The following is a 20,949-nucleotide window of genomic DNA, read 5'->3' on the forward strand; positions in this document are numbered from 1 at the left end:
ACTCGGTTTTACAGTGAAAACTGCAGGAACTTCAAACCGGCACTAGGAAACAGACTGAGAAACCACAGTAAAAGTTTCTCCTGCAACCCGTTCCCTTTGTGCTAGATGAACGAACGTCTCTCGACATGCTCAGTTCTGAGAGATAAGTGTGTGTGAAAGCCGTCCTTCACCTAGCTTGTTGGGAACACAAAGTTTCTTTTCAGTTGCAAACCCCTCTCCATACATATATATGGGGGGGTACTAGCTCCAACTCGTGTTTACAGTGAAAACTGCAGGAACTTCAAACCGGCACTAGGAAACAGACTAAGAAACCACAGTAAAGTTTCGCCTGCAACCCGTTCCCTTTGTGCTAGATGAAGGAACGTCTCTCCACATGCTCAGTTCTGAGAGATAAGTGTGTGTGAAAGCCGTCCTTCACCTAGCTTGTTGGGAACACAAAGTTTCTTTTCAGTTGCAAACTCCACTCCATACATATATATGGGGAGGTACTATCTCCAACTCGGTTTTACAGTGAAAACTGCAAGAACTTCAAACCGGCACTAGGAAACAGACTGAGAAACCACAGTAAAAGTTTCTCCTGCAACCCGTTCCCTTTGAGCTAGATGAACGAACGTCTCTCCACATGCTCAGTTCTGAGAGATAGGTGTGTGTGAAAGCCGTCCTTCACCTAGCTTGTTGGGAACACAAAGTTTCTTTTCAGTTGCAAACTCCACTCCATACATTTATATGGGGAGGTACTAGCTCCAACTCGGTTTTACAGTGAAAAATGCAGGAACTTCAAACCGGCACTAGGAAACAGACTGAGGAACCACGGTAAAAGTTTCTCCTGCAACCCGTTCCATTTGTGCTAGATGAACGAACGTCTCTCCACATGCTCAGTTCTGAGAGATAAGTGTGTGTGAAAGCCGACCTTCACCTAGCTTGTTGGGAACACAAAGTTTCTTTTCAGTTGCAAACTCCAATCCATACATATATACGGGGAGGTACTAGCTCCAACTCGGTTTTACTGTGAAAAATGCAGGAACTTCAAACCGGCACTTGGAAACAGACTGAGAAACCACAGTAAAAGTTTCTCCTGCAACCCTTTCCCTTTGTGCTAGATGAATGAACGTCTCCCCACATGCTCATGTCTGAGAGATAAGTGTGTGTGAAAGCCGTCCTTCACCTAGCTTGTTGGGAACACAAAGTTTCTTTTCAGTTGCAAACTCCACTCCATACATTTATATGGGGAGGTACTAGCTCCAACTCAGTTTTACAGTGAAAAATGCAGGAACTTCAAACCGGCACTAGGAAACAGACTGAGAAACCACAGTAAAAGTTTCTCCTGCAACCCGTTCCCTTTGTGCTAGATGAACGAACGTCTCCCCACATGCTCATATCTGAGAGATAAGTGTGTGTGAAAGCCGTCCTTCACCTAGCTTGTTGGGAACACAAAGTTTCTTTTCAGTTGCAAATTCCACTCCATACATATATATGGGGAGGTACTTGCTCCAAATCGGTTTTACAGTGAAAACTGCAGGAACTTCAAACCGGCACTAGGAAACAGACTGAGAAACCACAGTAAAAGTTTCTCCTGCAAACCGTTCCCTTTGTGCTAGATGAACGAACGTCTCCCCACATGCTCATGTCTGAGAGATAAGTGTGTGTGAAAGCCGTCCTTCACCTAGCTTGTTGGGAACACAAAGTTTCTTTTCAGTTGCAAACTCCACTCCATACATATTTATGGGGAGGTACTAGCTCCAACTCGGTTTTACAGTGAAAACTGCATTAACTTCAAACCGGCACTAGGAAACAGACTGAGAAACCACAGTAAAGTTTCTCCTGCAAACCGTTCCCTTTGTGCTAGATGAACGAACGTCTCCCCACAAGCTCATGTCTGAGAGATAAATGTGTGTGAAAGCCGACCTTCACCTAGCTTGTTGGGAACACAAAGTTTCTTTTCAGTTGCAAACTCCAATCCATAAATATATATGGGGATGTACTAGCTCCAACTCGGTTTTACAGTGAAAAATGCAGGAACTTCAAACCGGCACTAGGAAACAGACTGAGAAACCACAGTAAATGTTTCTCCTGCAACCCGTTCCCTTTGTGCTAAATGAAAGAACGTCTCACCACATGCTCAGTTCTGAGAGATAAGTCTGTGTGAAAGCCGTACTTCACCTAGCTTGTTGGGAACACAAAGTTTCTTTTCAGTTGCAAACTCCACTCCATACATATATATGGGGAGGTACTAGATCCAACTCGGTTTTACAGTGAAAACTGCAGGAAATTCAAACCGGCACTAGGAAACAGACTGAGAAACCACAGTATAATTTCGCCTGCAACCCGTTCCATTTGTGCTAGATGAACGAACGTCTCTCCACATGCTAAGTTCTGAGAGTTAAGTGTATGTGAAAGCCGACCTTCACCTAGCTTGTTGGGAACACAAAGTTTCTTTTCAGTTGCAAACTCCACTCCATAAATATATATGGGGAGGTACTAGCTCCAACTCGGTTTTACAGTGAAAACTGCAGGAACTTCAAACCGGCACTAGGAAACAGACTGAGAAACCACAGTAAAAGTTTCTCCTGCAAACCGTTCCCTTTGTGCTAGATGAACGAACGTCTCCCCACATGCTCATGTCTGAGAGATAAGTGTGTGTGAAAGCCGTCCTTCACCTAGCTTGTTGGGAACACAAAGTTTCTTTTCAGTTGCAAACTCCACTCCATACATATTTATGGGGAGGTACTAGCTCCAACTCGGTTTTACAGTGAAAACTGCATTAACTTCAAACCGGCACTAGGAAACAGACTGAGAAACCACAGTAAAGTTTCTCCTGCAAACCGTTCCCTTTGTGCTAGATGAACGAACGTCTCCCCACAAGCTCATGTCTGAGAGATAAATGTGTGTGAAAGCCGACCTTCACCTAGCTTGTTGGGAACACAAAGTTTCTTTTCAGTTGCAAACTCCAATCCATACATATATATGGGGATGTACTAGCTCCAACTCGGTTTTACAGTGAAAAATGCAGGAACTTCAAACCGGCACTAGGAAACAGACTGAGAAACCACAGTAAATGTTTCTCCTGCAACCCGTTCCCTTTGTGCTAAATGAAAGAACGTCTCACCACATGCTCAGTTCTGAGAGATAAGTCTGTGTGAAAGCCGTACTTCACCTAGCTTGTTGGGAACACAAAGTTTCTTTTCAGTTGCAAACTCCACTCCATACATATATATGGGGAGGTACTAGATCCAACTCGGTTTTACAGTGAAAACTGCAGGAAATTCAAACCGGCACTAGGAAACAGACTGAGAAACCACAGTATAATTTCGCCTGCAACCCGTTCCCTTTGTGCTAGATGAACGAACGTCTCTCCACATGCTAAGTTCTGAGAGAAAAGTGTATGTGAAAGCCGAACTTCACCTAGCTTGTTGGGAACACAAAGTTTCTTTTCAGTTGCAAACTCCACTCCATAAATATATATGGGGAGGTACTAGCTCCAACTCGGTTTTACAGTGAAAACTGCAGGAACTTCAAACCGGCACTAGGAAACAGACTGAGAAACCAGAGTAAAATTTCACCTGCAACCCGTTCCCTTTGCGCTAGATGAACGAACGTCTCTCCACATGCTCAGATCTGAGAGATAATAGTGTGTGAAAGCCTTCCTTCACCTAGCTTGTTGGGAACACAAAGTTTCTTTTCAGTTGCAAACTCCACTCCATACATATATATGGGGATGTACTAGCTCCAACTCGGTTTTACAGTGAAAACTGCAGGAACTTCAAACCGGCACTAGGAAACAGACTGAGAAACCAGAGTAAAAGTTTCTCCTGCAACCCGTTCCCTTTGTGCTAGATGAAAGAACGTCTCACCACATGCTAAGTTCTGAGAGATAAGTGTGTGTGAAAGCCGTCCTTCACCTAGCTTGTTGGGAACACAAAGTTTCTTTTCAGTTGCAAACTCCACTCCATACATATATATGGGGAGGTACTAGCTCCAACTCGGTTTTACAGTGAAAACTGCAGGAACATCAAACCGGCACTAGGAAACAGACTGAGAAACCACAGTATAGTTTCGCCTGCAACCCGTTCCCTTTGTGCTAGATGAACGAACGTCTCTCTACATGCTAAGTTCTGAGAGATAAGTGTATGTGAAAGCCGTCCTTCACCTAGCTTGTTGGGAACACAAAGTTTCTTTTCAGTTGCAAACTCCACTCCATAAATTTATATGGGGAGGTACCCGCTCCAACTCGGTTTTACAGTGAAAACTGCAGGAACTTTAAACCGCAACTAGGAAACAGACTGAGAAACCAGAGTAAAAGTTTCTCCTGCAACCCGTTCCCTTTGTGCTAGATGAACGAACTTCTCTCCACATGCTCAGTTCTGAGAGATAATTGTGTGTGAAAGCCGTCCTTCACCTAGCTTGTTGGGAACCAAAGTTTCTTTTCAGTTGCAAACACCACTCCATGCATATATATGGGGAGGTACTAGCTCCAACTCGGTTTTACAGTGAAAACTGCAGGAACTTCAAACCGACACTAGGAAACAGACTGAGAAACCACAGTAAAAGTTTCTCCTGCAACCCGTTCCCTTTGAGCTAGATGAACGAACGTCTCTCCACATGCTCAGTTCTGAGAGATAAGTGTGTGTGAAAGCCGTCCTTCACCTAGCTTGTTGGGAACACAAACTTTCTTTTCAGTTGCAAACTGCACTCCATACATATATATGGGGAGGTACTAGCTCCAACTCGGTTTTACAGTGAAAAATGCAGGAACTTCAAACCGGCACTAGGAAACAGACTGAGAAACCACGGTAAAAGTTTCTCCTGCAACCCGTTCCATTTGTGCTAGATGAACGAACGTCTCTCCACATGCTCAGTTCTGAGAGATATGTGTGTGTGAAAGCCGACATTCACCTAGCTTGTTGGGAACACAAAGTTTCTTTTCAGTTGCAAACTCCAATCCATACATATATATGGGGAGGTACTAGCTCCAACTCGGTTTTACAGTGAAAATTGCAGGAACTTCAATCCGGAACTAGGAAACAGACTGAGAAACCACAGTAAAAGTTTCTCCTGCAACCCGTTCCCTTGGTGCTAAATGAACGAAAGTCTCCCCACATGCTCATGTCTGAGAGATAATTGTGTGTGAAAGCCGTCCTTCACCTAGCTTGTTGGGAACGCAAAGTTTCTTTTCAGTTGCAAACTCCACTCCATACATATATATGGGGAGGTACTAGCTCCAACTCAGTTTTACAGTGAAAACTGCAGGAACTTCAAACCGGCACTAGGAAACAGACTGAGAAACCAGAGTAAAAGTTTCTCCTGCAACCCGTTCCCTTTGTGCTAGATGAGCGAACGTCTCTCCACATGCTCAGTTCTGAGAGATAATTGTGTGTGAAAACCGTCCTTCACCTAGCTTGTTGGGAACACAAAGTTTCTTTTCAGTTGCATCTCCACTCCATACATATATATGGGGAATTACTAGCTCCAACTAGGTTTTACAGTGAAAACTGCAGGAACTTCAAACCGGCACTAGGAAACAGACTGAGAAACCACAGTAAAAGTTTCTCCTGCAACCCGTTCCCTTTGTGCTAGATGAACGAACGTCTCTCCACATGCTCAGTTTTGAGAGATAAGTGTGTGTGAAAGCCGTCCTTCACCTAGCTTGTTGGGAACACAAAGTTTCTTTTCAGTTGCAAAATCCTCTCCATACATATATATGGGGGGGTACTAGCTCCAACTCGTGTTTACAGTGAAAACTGCAGGAACTTCAAACCGGCACTAGGAAACAGACTAAGAAACCACAGTAAAGTTTCGCCTGCAACCCGTTCCCTTTGTGCTAGATGAACGAACGTCTCTCCACATGCTCAGTTCTGAGAGATAAGTGTGTGTGAAAGCCGTCCTTCACCTAGCTTGTTGGGAACACAAAGTTTCTTTTCAGTTGCAAACTCCACTCCATACATATATAAGGGGAGGTACTATCTCCAACTCGGTTTTACAGTGAAAAATGCAGGAACTTCAAACCGGCACTAGGAAACAGACTGAGAAACCACGGTAAAATTTCTCCTGCAACCCGTTCCATTTGTGCTAGATGAACGAACGTCTCTCCACATGCTCAGTTCTGAGAGTTATGTGTGTGTGAATGCCGACATTCACCTAGCTTGTTGGGAACACAAAGTTTCTTTTCAGTTGCAAACTCCAATCCATACATATATATGGGGAGGTACTAGCTCCAACTCGGTTTTACAGTGAAAATTGCAGGAACTTCAAACCGGAACTAGGAAACAGACTGAGAAACCACAGTAAAAGTTTCTCCTGCAACCCGTTCCCTTTGTGCTAAATGAACGAAAGTCTCCCCACATGCTCATGTCTGAGAGATAAGTGTGTGTGAAAGCCGTCCTTCACCTAGCTTGTTGGGAACGCAAAGTTTCTTTTCAGTTGCAAACTCCACTCCATACATATATATGGGGAGGTACTAGCTCCAACTCAGTTTTACAGTGAAAACTGCAGGAACTTCAAACCGGCACTAGGAAACAGACTGAGAAACCAGAGTAAAAGTTTCTCCTGCAACCCGTTCCCTTTGTGCTAGATGAGCGAACGTCTCTCCACATGCTCAGTTCTGAGAGATAATTGTGTGTGAAAACCGTCCTTCACCTAGCTTGTTGGGAACACAAAGTTTCTTTTCAGTTGCATCTCCACTCCATACATATATATGGGGAAGTACTAGCTCCAACTAGGTTTTACAGTGAAAACTGCAGGAACTTCAAACCGGCACTAGGAAACAGACTGAGAAACCACAGTAAAAGTTTCTCCTGCAACCCGTTCCCTTTGTGCTAGATGAACGAACGTCTCTCCACATGCTCAGTTTTGAGAGATAAGTGTGTGTGAAAGCCGTCCTTCACCTAGCTTGTTGGGAACACAAAGTTTCTTTTCAGTTGCAAAATCCTCTCCATACATATATATGGGGGGGTACTAGCTCCAACTCGTGTTTACAGTGAAAACTGCAGGAACTTCAAACCGGCACTAGGAAACAGACTAAGAAACCACAGTAAAGTTTCGCCTGCAACCCGTTCCCTTTGTGCTAGATGAACGAACGTCTCTCCACATGCTCAGTTCTGAGAGATAAGTGTGTGTGAAAGCCGTCCTTCACCTAGCTTGTTGGGAACACAAAGTTTCTTTTCAGTTGCAAACTCCACTCCATACATATATAAGGGGAGGTACTATCTCCAACTCGGTTTTACAGTGAAAACTGCAAGAACTTCAAACCGGCACTAGGAAACAGACTGAGAAACCAGAGTAAAAGTTTCTCCTGCAACCCGTTCCCTTTGAGCTAGATGAACGAACGTCTCTCCACATGCTCAGTTCTGAGAGATAAGTGTGTGTGAAAGCCGTCCTTCACCTAGCTTGTTGGGAACACAAAGTTTCTTTTCAGTTGCAAACTCCACTCCATACATATATATGGGGAGGTACTAGCTCCAACTCGGTTTTACAGTGAAAAATGCAGGAACTTCAAACCGGCACTAGGAAACAGACTGAGAAACCACGGTAAATGTTTCTCCTGCAACCCGTTCCCTTTGTGCTAAATGAACGAAAGTCTCCACACATGCTCATGTCTGAGAGATAAGTGTGTGTGAAAGCCGTCTTTCACCTAGCTTGTTGGGAACACAAAGTTTCTTTTCAGTTGCAAACTCCACTCCATACATATATATGGGGAGGTACTAGTTCCAACTCAGTTTTACAGTGAAAACTGCAGGAACTTCAAACCGGCACTAGGAAACAGACTGAGAAACCAGAGTAAAAGTTTCTCCTGCAACCCGTTCCATTTGTGCTAGATGAGCGAACGTCTCTCCACATGCTCAGTTCTGAGAGATAATTGTGTGTGAAAGCCGTCCTTCACCTAGCTTGTTGGGAACACAAAGTTTCTTTTCAGTTGCATCTCCACTCCGTACATATTTATGGGGAAGTACTAGCTCCAACTAGGTTTTACAGTGAAAACTGCAGGAACTTCAAACCTGCACTAGAAAACAGATTGAGAAACCACAGTAAAAGTTTCTCCTGCAACCCGTTCCCTTTGTGCTAGATGAACGAAAGTCTCTCCACATGCTCAGTTCTGAGAGATAATTGTATGTGAAAGCCGACATTCACCTAGCTTGTTGGGAACACAAAGTTTCTTTTCAGTTGCAAACTCCTCTCCATACATATATATGGGGGAGTACTAGCTCCAACTCGTGTTTACAGTGAAAACTGCAGGAACTTCAAACCGGCACTAGGAAACAGACTGAGAAACCACGGTAAAAGTTTCTCCTGCAACCCGTTCCATTTGAGCTAGATGAACGAACGTCTCTCCACATGCTCAGTTCTGAGAGATAAGTGTGTGAGAAAGCCGACCTTCACCTAGCTTGTTGGGAACACAAAGTTTCTTTTAAGTTGCAAACTCCAATCCATACATATATATGGGAGGTACTAGCTCCAACTCGGTTTTACAGTGAAAAATGCAGGAACTTCAAACCGGCACTAGGAAACAGACTGAGAAACCACGGTAAATGTTTCTCCTGCAACCCGTTCCCTTTGTGCTAAATGAACGAAAGTCTCCACACATGCTCATGTCTGAGAGATAAGTGTGTGTGAAAGCCGTCTTTCACCTAGCTTGTTGGGAACACAAAGTTTCTTTTCAGTTGCAAACTCCACTCCATACATATATATGGGGAGGTACTAGTTCCAACTCAGTTTTACAGTGAAAACTGCAGGAACTTCAAACCGGCACTAGGAAACAGACTGAGAAACCAGAGTAAAAGTTTCTCCTGCAACCCGTTCCATTTGTGCTAGATGAGCGAACGTCTCTCCACATGCTCAGTTCTGAGAGATAATTGTGTGTGAAAGCCGTCCTTCACCTAGCTTGTTGGGAACACAAAGTTTCTTTTCAGTTGCATCTCCACTCCGTACATATTTATGGGGAAGTACTAGCTCCAACTAGGTTTTACAGTGAAAACTGCAGGAACTTCAAACCTGCACTAGAAAACAGATTGAGAAACCACAGTAAAAGTTTCTCCTGCAACCCGTTCCCTTTGTGCTAGATGAACGAAAGTCTCTCCACATGCTCAGTTCTGAGAGATAATTGTATGTGAAAGCCGACCTTCACCTAGCTTGTTGCGAACACAAAGTTTCTTTTCAGTTGCAAACTCCTCTCCATACATATATATGGGGGAGTACTAGCTCCAACTCGTGTTTACAGTGAAAACTGCAGGAACTTCAAACCGGCACTAGGAAACAGACTGAGAAACCACGGTAAAAGTTTCTCCTGCAACCCGTTCCATTTGTGCTAGATGAACGAACGTCTCTCCACATGCTCAGTTCTGAGAGATAAGTGTGTGAGAAAGCCGACCTTCACCTAGCTTGTTGGGAACACAAAGTTTCTTTTAAGTTGCAAACTCCAATCCATACATATATATGGGAGGTACTAGCTCCAACTCGGTTTTACAGTGAAAAATGCAGGAACTTCAACCAGGCACTAGGAAACAGACTGAGAAACCACAGTAAAAGTTTCTCCTGCAACCCGTACCCTTTGTGCTAGATGAACGAACGTCTCCCCACATGCTCATGTCTGAGAGATAAGTGTGTGTGAAAGCCGTACTTCACCTAGCTTGTTGGGAACACAAAGTTTCTTTTCAGTTGCAAACTCCACTCCATACATATATATGGGGAGGTACTAGCTCCAACTCGGTTTTACAGTGAAAAATGCAGGAACTTCAAACCGGCACTAGGAAACAGACTGAGAAACCACAGTAAAAGTTTCTCCTGCAACCCGTTCCCTTTGTGCTAGATGAACGAACGTCTCCCCACATGCTCATGTCTGAGAGATAAATGTGTGTGAAAGTCGTCCTTCACCTAGCTTGTTGGGAACACAAAGTTTCTTTTCAGTTGCAAACTCCACTCCATACATATATATGGGGAGGTACTAGCTCCAACTCGGTTTTACAGTGAAAACTGCAGGAACTTCAAACCGGCACTAGGAAACAGACTGAGAAACCACAGTAAAAGTTTCTCCTGCAACCCGTTCCCTTTGTGCTAGATGAACGAATGTCTCCCCACAAGCTCATGTCTGAGAGAAAAGTGTGTGTGAAAGCCGTCCTTCACCTAGCTTGTTGGGAACACAAAGTTTCTTTTCATTAGCAAACTCCACTCCATACATATATATGGGGAGGTACTAGCTCCAACTCGGTTTTACAGTGAAAACTGCAGGAAATTCAAACCGGCACTAGGAAACAGACTGAGAAACCACAGTATAGTTTCGCCTGCAACCCGTTCCCATTGTGCTAGATGAACGAACGTCTCTCCACATGCTAAGTTCTGAGAGATAAGTGTATGTGAAAGCCGTCCTTCACCTAGCTTGTTGGGAACAAAAAGTTTCTTTTCAGTTGCAAACTCCACTCCATAAATATATATGGGGAGGTACTAGCTCCAACTCGGTTTTACAGTGAAAACTGCAGGAACTTCAAACCGGCACTAGGAAACAGACTGAGAAACCAGAGTAAAAGTTTCTCCTGCAACCCGTTCCCTTTGTGCTAGATGAACGAACGTCTCTCCACATGCTCAGTTCTGAGAGATAATTGTGTGTGAAATCCGTCCTTCACCTAACTTGTTGGGAACACAAAGTTTCTTTTCAGTTGCAAACTCCACTCCATACATATATATGGGGAAGTACTAGCTCCAAATCGGTTTTACAGTGAAAACTGCAGGAAATTCAAACCGACACTAGGAAACAGACTGAGAAACCAGAGTAAAAGTTTCTCCTGCAACCCGTTCCCTTTGTGCTAGATGAGCGAACGTCTCTCCACATGCTCAGTTCTGAGAGATAAGTGTGTGTGAAAGCCGAACTTCACCTAGCCTGTTGGGAACACAAAGTTTCCTTTCAGTTGCAAACTCCAATCCATACATATATATGGGGAGGTACTAGCTCCAAATCGGTTTTACAGTGAAAAATGCAGGAACTTCAAACCGGCACTAGGAAACAGACTGAGAAACCACAGTAAAAGTTTCTCCTGCAACCCGTTCCCTTTGTGCTAGATGAAAGAACGTCTCACCACATGCTCAGTTCTGAGAGATAAGTGTGTGTGAAAGCCGTCCTTCACCTAGCTTGTTGGGAACACAAAGTTTCTTTTCAGTTGCAAACTCCACTCCATACATATATATGGGGAGGTACTAGCTCCAACTCGGTTTTACAGTGAAAACTGCAGGAAATTCAAACCGGCACTAGGAAACAGACTGAGAAAAAACAGTATAGTTTCGCCTGCAACCCGTTCCCATTGTGCTAGATGAACGAACGTCTCTCCACATGCTAAGTTCTGAGAGATAAGTGTATGTGAAAGCCGTCCTTCACCTAGCTTGTTGGGAACACAAAGTTTCTTTTCAGTTGCAAACTCCACTCCATAAATATATATGGGGAGGTACTAACTCCAACTCGGTTTTAAAGTGAAAACTGCAGGAACTTCAAACCGGCACTAGGAAACAGACTGAGAAACCAGAGTAAAAGTTTCTCCTGCAACCCGTTCCCTTTTTGCTAGATGAACGAACGTCTCTCCACATGCTCAGTTCTGAGAGATAATTGTGTGTGAAAGCCGTCCTTCACCTAGCTTGTTGGGAACACAAAGTTTCTTTTCAGTTGCAAAATCCTCTCCATACATATATATGGGGGGGTACTAGCTCCAACTCGTGTTTACAGTGAAAACTGCAGGAACTTCAAACCGGCACTAGGAAACAGACTGAGAAAAAACAGTATAGTTTCGCCTGCAACCCATTCCCATTGTGCTAGATGAACGAACGTCTCTCCACATGCTAAGTTCTGAGAGATAAGTGTATGTGAAAGCCGTCCTTCACCTAGCTTGTTGGGAACACAAAGTTTCTTTTCAGTTGCAAACTCCACTCCATAAATATATATGGGGAGGTACTAACTCCAACTCGGTTTTAAAGTGAAAACTGCAGGAACTTCAAACCGGCACTAGGAAACAGACTGAGAAACCAGAGTAAAAGTTTCTCCTGCAACCCGTTCCCTTTTTGCTAGATGAACGAACGTCTCTCCACATGCTCAGTTCTGAGAGATAAGTGTGTGTGAAAGCCGTCCTTCACCTAGCTTGTTGGGAACACAAAGTTTCTTTTCAGTTGCAAAATCCTCTCCATACATATATATGGGGGGGTACTAGCTCCAACTCGTGTTTACAGTGAAAACTGCAGGAACTTCAAACCGGCACTAGGAAACAGACTATGAAACCACAGTAAAGTTTCGCCTGCAACCAGTTCCCTTTGTGCTAGATGAACGAACGTCTCTCCACATGCTCAGTTCTGAGAGATAAGTGTGTGTGAAAGCCGTCCTTCACCTAGCTTGTTGGGAACACAAAGTTTCTTTTCAGTTGCAAACTCCACTCCATACATATATAAGGGGAGGTACTACCTCCAACTCGGTTTTACAGTGAAAACTGCAAGAACTTCAAACCGGCACTAGGAAACAGACTGAGAAACCAGAGTAAAAGTTTCTCCTGCAACCCGTTCCCTTTGAGCTAGATGAACGAACGTCTCTCCACATGCTCAGTTCTGAGAGATAAGTGTGTGTGAAAGCCGTCCTTCACCTAGCTTGTTGGGAACACAAAGTTTCTTTTCAGTTGCAAACTCCACTCCATACATATATATGGGGAGGTACTAGCTCCAACTCGGTTTTACAGTGAAAAATGCAGGAACTTCAAACCGGCACTAGGAAACAGACTGAGAAACCACGGTAAATGTTTCTCCTGCAACCCGTTCCCTTTGTGCTAAATGAACGAAAGTCTCCACACATGCTCATGTCTGAGAGATAAGTGTGTGTGAAAGCCGTCTTTCACCTAGCTTGTTGGGAACACAAAGTTTCTTTTCAGTTGCAAACTCCACTCCATACATATATATGGGGAGGTACTAGTTCCAACTCAGTTTTACAGTGAAAACTGCAGGAACTTCAAACCGGCACTAGGAAACAGACTGAGAAACCAGAGTAAAAGTTTCTCCTGCAACCCGTTCCCTTTGTGCTAGATGAGCGAACGTCTCTCCACATGCTCAGTTCTGAGAGATAATTGTGTGTGAAAGCCGTCCTTCACCTAGCTTGTTGGGAACACAAAGTTTCTTTTCAGTTGCATCTCCACTCCGTACATATTTATGGGGAAGTACTAGCTCCAACTAGGTTTTACAGTGAAAACTGCAGGAACTTCAAACCTGCACTAGAAAACAGATTGAGAAACCACAGTAAAAGTTTCTCCTGCAACCCGTTCCCTTTGTGCTAGATGAACGAAAGTCTCTCAACATGCTCAGTTCTGAGAGATAATTGTATGTGAAAGCCGACCTTCACCTAGCTTGTTGGGAACACAAAGTTTCTTTTCAGTTGCAAACTCCTCTCCATACATATATATGGGGGAGTACTAGCTCCAACTCGTGTTTACAGTGAAAACTGCAGGAACTTCAAACCGGCACTAGGAAACAGACTGAGAAACCACGGTAAAAGTTTCTCCTGCAACCCGTTCCATTTGTGCTAGATGAACGAACGTCTCTCCACATGCTCAGTTCTGAGAGATAAGTGTGTGAGAAAGCCGACCTTCACCTAGCTTGTTGGGAACACAAAGTTTCTTTTAAGTTGCAAACTCCAATCCATACATATATATGGGAGGTACTAGCTCCAACTCGGTTTTACAGTGAAAAATGCAGGAACTTCAACCCGGCACTAGGAAACAGACTGAGAAACCACAGTAAATGTTTCTCCTGCAACCCGTACCCTTTGTGCTAGATGAACGAACGTCTCCCCACATGCTCATGTTTGAGAGATAAGTGTGTGTGAAAGCCGTACTTCACCTAGCTTGTTGGGAACACAAAGTTTCTTTTCAGTTGCAAACTCCACTCCATACATATATATGGGGAGGTACTAGCTCCAACTCGGTTTTACAGTGAAAAATGCAGGAACTTCAAACCGGCACTAGGAAACAGACTGAGAAACCACAGTAAAAGTTTCTCCTGCAACCCGTTCCCTTTGTGCTAGATGAACGAACGTCTCCCCACATGCTCATGTCTGAGAGATAAATGTGTGTGAAAGTCGTCCTTCACCTAGCTTGTTGGGAACACAAAGTTTCTTTTCAGTTGCAAACTCCACTCCATACATATATATGGGGAGGTACTAGCTCCAACTCGGTTTTACAGTGAAAACTGCAGGAACTTCAAACCGGCACTAGGAAACAGACTGAGAAACCACAGTAAAAGTTTCTCCTGCAACCCGTTCCCTTTGTGCTAGATGAACGAATGTCTCCCCACAAGCTCATGTCTGAGAGAAAAGTGTGTGTGAAAGCCGTCCTTCACCTAGCTTGTTGGGAACACAAAGTTTCTTTTCAGTAGCAAACTCCACTCCATACATATATATGGGGAGGTACTAGCTCCAACTCGGTTTTACAGTGAAAACTGCAGGAAATTCAAACCGGCACTAGGAAACAGACTGAGAAACCACAGTATAGTTTCGCCTGCAACCCGTTCCCATTGTGCTAGATGAACGAACGTCTCTCCACATGCTAAGTTCTGAGAGATAAGTGTATGTGAAAGCCGTCCTTCACCTAGCTTGTTGGGAACAAAAAGTTTCTTTTCAGTTGCAAACTCCACTCCATAAATATATATGGGGAGGTACTAGCTCCAACTCGGTTTTACAGTGAAAACTGCAGGAACTTCAAACCGGCACTAGGAAACAGACTGAGAAACCAGAGTAAAAGTTTCTCCTGCAACCCGTTCCCTTTGTGCTAGATGAACGAACGTCTCTCCACATGCTCAGTTCTGAGAGATAATTGTGTGTGAAATCCGTCCTTCACCTAACTTGTTGGGAACACAAAGTTTCTTTTCAGTTGCAAACTCCACTCCATACATATATATGGGGAGGTACTAGCTCCAAATCGGTTTTACAGTGAAAACTGCAGGAAATTCAAACCGACACTAGGAAACAGACTGAGAAACCAGAGTAAAAGTTTCTCCTGCAACCCGTTCCCTTTGTGCTAGATGAGCGAACGTCTCTCCACATGCTCAGTTCTGAGAGATAAGTGAGTGTGAAAGCCGAACTTCACCTAGCCTGTTGGGAACACAAAGTTTCCTTTCAGTTGCAAACTCCAATCCATACATATATATGGGGAGGTACTAGCTCCAAATCGGTTTTACAGTGAAAAATGCAGGAACTTCAAACCGGCACTAGGAAACAGACTGAGAAACCACAGTAAAAGTTTCTCCTGCAACCCGTTCCCTTTGTGCTAGATGAAAGAACGTCTCACCACATGCTCAGTTCTGAGAGATAAGTGTGTGTGAAAGCCGTCCTTCACCTAGCTTGTTGGGAACACAAAGTTTCTTTTCAGTTGCAAACTCCACTCCATACATATATATGGGGAGGTACTAGCTCCAACTCGGTTTTACAGTGAAAACTGCAGGAAATTCAAACCGGCACTAGGAAACAGACTGAGAAAAAACAGTATAGTTTGGCCTGCAACCCGTTCCCTTTGTGCTAGATGAACGAACGTCTCTCCACATGCTAATTTCTGAGAGATAAGTGTATGTGAAAGCCGTCCTTCACCTAGCTTGTTGGGAACACAAAGTTTCTTTTCAGTTGCAAACTCCACTCCATAAATATATATGGGGATGTACTAGCTCCAACTCGGTTTTAAAGTGAAAACTGCAGGAACTTCAAACCGGCACTAGGAAACAGACTGAGAAACCAGAGTAAAAGTTTCTCCTGCAACCCGTTCCCTTTTTGCTAGATGAACGAACGTCTCTCCACATGCTCAGTTCTGAGAGATAATTGTGTGTGAAAGCCGTCCTTCACCTAGCTTGTTGGGAACACAAAGTTTCTTTTCAGTTGCAAACTCCACTCCATACATATATATGGGGAGGTACTAGCTCCAAATCGGTTTTACAGTGAAAACTGCAGGAACTTCAAACCGACACTAGGAAACAGACTGAGAAACCAGAGTAAAAGTTTCTCCTGCAAACCGTTCCCTTTGAGCTAGATGAACGAACGTCTCTCCACATGCTCAGTTCTGAGAGATAAGTGTGTGTGAAAGCCGTCCTTCACCTAGCTTGTTGGGAACACAAAATTTCTTTTCAGTTGCAAACTCCACTCCATACATATATATGGGGAGGTACTAGCTCCAACTCGGTTTTACAGTGAAAAATGCAGGAACTTCAAACCGGCACTAGGAAACAGACTGAGAAACCACGGTAAAAGTTTCTCCTGCAACCCGTTCCATTTGTGCTAGATGAACGAACGTCTCTCCACATGCTCATTTCTGAGAGATAAGTGTGTGTGAAAGCCGACCTTCACCTAGCTTGTTGGGAACACAAAGTTTCTTTTCAGTTGCAAAATCCCATCCATACATATACATGGGGATGTACTGGCTCCAACTCGGTTTTACAGTGAAAAATGCAGGAACTTCAAACCGGCACTAGGAAACAGACTGAGAAACCACAGTAAAAGTTTCTCCTGCAACCCGTTCCCTTTGTGCTAGATGAGCGAAAGTCTCTCCACATGCTCAGTTCTGAGAGATAATTGTGTGTGAAAGCCGTCCTTCACCTAGCTTGTTGGGAACACAAAGTTTCTTTTCAGTTGCATCTCCACTCCATACATATATATGTGGAGGTACTAGCTCCAACTCGGTTTTACAGTGAAAACTGCAGGAACTTCAAACCGGCACTAGGAAACAGACTGAGAAACCACAGTAAAAGTTTCTCCTGCAACCCGTTCCCTTTGTGCTAGATGAACGAAAGTCTCTCCACATGCTCAGTTCTGAGAGATAAGTGTGTGTGAAAGCCTTCCATCACCTAGCTTGTTGGGAACACAAAGTTTCTTTTCAATTGCAAACTCCACTCCATACATATATATGGGGAGGTACTATATCCAACTCGGTTTTACAGTGAAAACTGCAAGAACTTCAAACCGGCACTAGGAAACAGACTGATAAACCAGAGTAAAAGTTTCTCCTGCAACCCGTTCCCTTTGTGCTAGATGAACGAACGTCCGTCCACATGCTCAGTTCTGAATGATAATTGTTTGTGAAAGCCGTCCTTCACCTAGCTTGTTGGGAACACAAAGTTTCTTTTCAGTTGCAAACTCCACTCCATACATATATATGGGGAGGTACTAGCTCCAACTCGATTTTACAGTGAAAACTGCAGGAACTTCAAACCGGCACTAGGAAACAGACTGAGAAACCACAGTAAATGTTTCTCCTGCAACCCGTTCCATTTGAGCTAGATGAACGAACGTCTCTCCACATGCTCAGTTCTGAGAGATAAATGTGTGTGAAAGCCGTCCTTCACCTAGCTTGTTGGGAACACAAAGTTTCTTTTCAGTTGCCAACTCCACTCCATACATATATATGTGGAGGTACTATCTCCAACACGGTTTTACAGTGAAAACTGCAAGAACTTCAAACCGGCACTAGGAAACAGACTGAGAAATCAGAGTAAAAGTTTCTCCTGCAGCCCGTTCCCTTTGTGCTAGATGAACGAACGTCTCTCCACATGCTCAGTTCTGAGAGATAAGTGTGTGTGAAAGCCGTCCTTCACCTAGCTTTTTGGGAACACAAAGTTTCTTTTCAGTTGCAAACTCCACTCCATACATATATATGGGGAGGTACTAGCTCCAACTCGGTTTTACAGTGAAAACTGCAGGAACTTCAAAACGGCACTAGGAAACAGACTGAGAAACCACAGTAAATGTTTCTCCTGCAACCCGTTCCCTTTGTGCTAGATGAACGAACGTCTCTCCACATGCTCAGTTCTGAGAGATAAGTTTGTGTGAAAGCCGTCCTTCACCTAGCTTGTTGGGAACACAAAGTTTCTTTTCAGTTGCAAACTCCACTCCATACATATATATGGGGAGGTACTAGCTCCAACTCGGTTTTACAGTGAAAACTGCAGGAACTTCAAACCGGCACTAGGAAACAGACTGAGAAACCACAGTAAAAGTTTCTCCTGCAACCCGTTCCATTTGTGCTAGATGAACGAACGTCTCTCCACATGCTCAGTTCTGAGAGATAAGTGTGTGTGAAAGCCGACCTTCACCTAGCTTTTTGGGAACACAAAGTTTCTTTTCAGTTGCAAACTCCACTCCATACATATATATGGAGAGGTACTAGCTCCAACTCGGTTTTACAGTGAAAAATGCAGGAACTTCAAACCGGCACTAGGAAACATACTGAGAAACCACAGTAAATGTTTCTCCTGCAACCCGTTCCCTTTGTGCTAGATGAACGAACGTCTCCCCACATGCTCATGTCTGAGAGATAATTGTGTGTGAAAGCCGTCCTTCACCAAGCTTGTTGGGAACACAAAGTTTCTTTTCAGTTGCAAACTCCACTCCATACATATATATGGGGAGGTACTAGCTCCAACTCGGTTTTACAGTGAAACCTGCAGGAACTTCAAACCGGCACTAGGAAACAGACTGAGAAACCAGAGTAAAAGTTTCTCCTGCAACCCGTTCCCTTTGTGCTAGATGAGCGAACGTCTCTCCAGATGCTCAGTTCTGAGAGATAATTGTGTGTGAAAGCCGTCCTTCACCTAGCTTGTTGGGAACACAAAGTTTCTTTTCAGTTGCAAACTCCACTCCATACATATACATGGGGAGGTACTAGCTCCAACTCGGTTTTACAGTGAAAAATGCAGGAACTTCAAACCGGCACTAGGAAACAGACTGAGAAACCACAGTAAAAGTTTCTCCTGCAACCCGTTCCCTTTGTGCTAGATGAGCGAACGTCTCTCCACATGCTCAGTTCTGAGAGATAATTGTGTGTGAAAGCCGTCCTTCACCTAGCTTGTTGGGAACACAAACTTTCTTTTCAGTTGCATCTCCACTCCATACATATATATGTGGAGGTACTAGCTCCAACTCGGTTTTACAGTGAAAACTGCAGGAACTTCAAACCGGCAGTAGGAAACAGACTGAGAAACCACAGTAAAAGTTTCTCCTGCAACCCGTTCCCTTTGTGCTAGATGAACGAAAGTCTCTCCACATGCTCAGTTCTGAGAGATAATTTTGTGTGAAAGCCGACCTTCACCTACCTTGTTGGGAACACAAAGTTTGTTTTCAGTTGCAAACTCCTCTCCATACATATATATGGGGGGGTACTAGCTCCAACTCGTGTTTACAGTGAAAACTGCAGGAACTTCAAACCGGCACTAGGAAACAGACTAAGAAACCACAGTAAAGTTTCTCCTGCAACCCGTTCCCTTTGTGCTAGATGAACGAACGTCTCTCCACATGCTCAGTTCTGAGAGATAAGTGTGTGTGAAAGCCTTCCTTCACCTAGCTTGTTGGGAACACAAAGTTCTTTTCAATTGCAAACTCCACTCCATACATATATATGGGGAGGTACTATCTCCAACTCGGTTTTACAGTGAAAACTGCAAGAACTTCAAACCGGCACTAGGAAACAGACTGATAAACCAGAGTAAAAGATTCTCCTGCAACCCGTTCCCTTTGTGCTAGATGAACGAATGTCTCTCCACATGCTCAGTTCTGAGAGATAAGTGTTTGTGAAAGCCGTCCTTCACCTAGCTTGTTGGGAACACAAAGTTTCTTTTCAGTTGCAAACTCCACTCCATACATATATATGGGGAGGTACTAGCTCCAACTCGATTTTACAGTGAAAACTGCAGGAACTTCAAACCGGCACTAGGAAACAGACTGAGAAACCACAGTAAATGTTTCTCCTGCAACCCGTTCCATTTGAGCTAGATGAACGAACGTCTCTCCACATGCTCAGTTCTGAGAGATAAATGTGTGTGAAAGCCGTCCTTCACCTAGCTTGTTGGGAACACAAAGTTTCTTTTCAGTTGCCAACTCCACTCCATACATATATATGTGGAGGTACTATCTCCAACACGGTTTTACAGTGAAAACTGCAAGAACTTCAAACAGGCACTAGGAAACAGACTGAGAAATCAGAGTAAAAGTTTCCCCTGCAGACCGTTCCCTTTGTGCTAGATGAACGAACGTCTCTCCACATGCTCAGTTCTGAGAGATAAGTGTGTGTGAAAGCCGTCCTTCACCTAGCTTGTTGGGAACACAAAGTTTCTTTTCAGTTGCAAACTCCACTCCATACATATATATGGGGAGGTAGTAGCTCCAACTCGGTTTTACAGTGAAAACTGCAGGAACTTCAAACCGGCACTAGGAAACAGACTGAGAAACCACAGTAAATGTTTCTCCTGCAACCCGTTCCATTTGAGCTAGATGAACGAACGTCTCTCCACATGCTCAGTTCTGAGAGATAAATGTGTGTGAAAGCCGTCCTTCACCTAGCTTGTTGGGAACACAAAGTTTCTTTTCAGTTGCCAACTCCACTCCATACATATATATGTGGAGGTACTATCTCCAACACGGTTTTACAGTGAAAACTGCAAGAACTTCAAACCGGCACTAGGAAACAGACTGAGAAATCAGAGTAAAAGTTTCTCCTGCAGCCCGTTCCCTTTGTGCTAGATGAACGAACGTCTCTCCACATGCTCAGTTCTGAGAGATAAGTGTGTGTGAAAGCCGTCCTTCACCTAGCTTTTTGGGAACACAAAGTTTCTTTTCAGTTGCAAACTCCACTCCATACATATATATGGGGAGGTACTAGCTCCAACTCGGTTTTACAGTGAAAACTGCAGGAACTTCAAAACGGCACTAGGAAACAGACTGAGAAACCACAGTAAATGTTTCTCCTGCAACCCGTTCCCTTTGTGCTAGATGAACGAACGTCTCTCCACATGCTCAGTTCTGAGAGATAAGTTTGTGTGAAAGCCGTCCTTCACCTAGCTTGTTGGGAACACAAAGTTTCTTTTCAGTTGCAAACTCCACTCCATACATATATATGGGGAGGTACTAGCTCCAACTCGGTTTTACAGTGAAAACTGCAGGAACTTCAAACCGGCACTAGGAAACAGACTGAGAAA

This window comes from Camelus dromedarius, unplaced genomic scaffold (genome assembly GCF_036321535.1).
Source record: "Camelus dromedarius isolate mCamDro1 unplaced genomic scaffold, mCamDro1.pat HAP1_SCAFFOLD_120, whole genome shotgun sequence".
Lineage (NCBI taxonomy): Eukaryota > Metazoa > Chordata > Mammalia > Artiodactyla > Camelidae > Camelus > Camelus dromedarius.